This window comes from Poecilia reticulata, linkage group LG23, assembly GCF_000633615.1.
Source record: "Poecilia reticulata strain Guanapo linkage group LG23, Guppy_female_1.0+MT, whole genome shotgun sequence".
Taxonomy (NCBI): domain Eukaryota; kingdom Metazoa; phylum Chordata; class Actinopteri; order Cyprinodontiformes; family Poeciliidae; genus Poecilia; species Poecilia reticulata.
In genome coordinates this window covers 17674553-17675057 of record NC_024353.1, presented here as the reverse complement: position 1 = coordinate 17675057, position 505 = coordinate 17674553, and positions in this window count along the sequence as shown.

Below are 505 nucleotides of genomic sequence, written 5' to 3'. Positions count from 1 at the left end.
TGATCTGATTTAACTTCATACATTGAGAAAAATGGTCTATGTGTCTTCATTCTATGTATTTAAACTCCTGTTTGCAACTGTGTTAAAATATGTAGAAAATATAGATATGTTCCTTCTAGCAATACACTTATTTTATTTCTCAGTGTATTTCATTGTTTTCTTAATCAGACATTAATTTTTAGGTAAACCCAAGCTTCACCTAAACCTGGCAGATATAGGATTAAAATAATTTTACCAACATCTTTCTTCTGACTACAAGTAATATTAAGTTTTTAGAGTAGCCCAGCCAGAATTCTGACTTCAGTCTGACCAAGAATATGTGGAGCGAGGTAAAGATTAGAACGATGGCACAGATTTCTTTTAATCTCAAAATAAATTATGGTACCAGTGAAAAAAGACAAAAAGCTATTCACTCATTATAAGAAGGGTCTAGTTGCTGTAATAAGTATTTTTTTCCATTGATTATTGAGATGACAAATTTTACTAAAATGTAATATATATATAT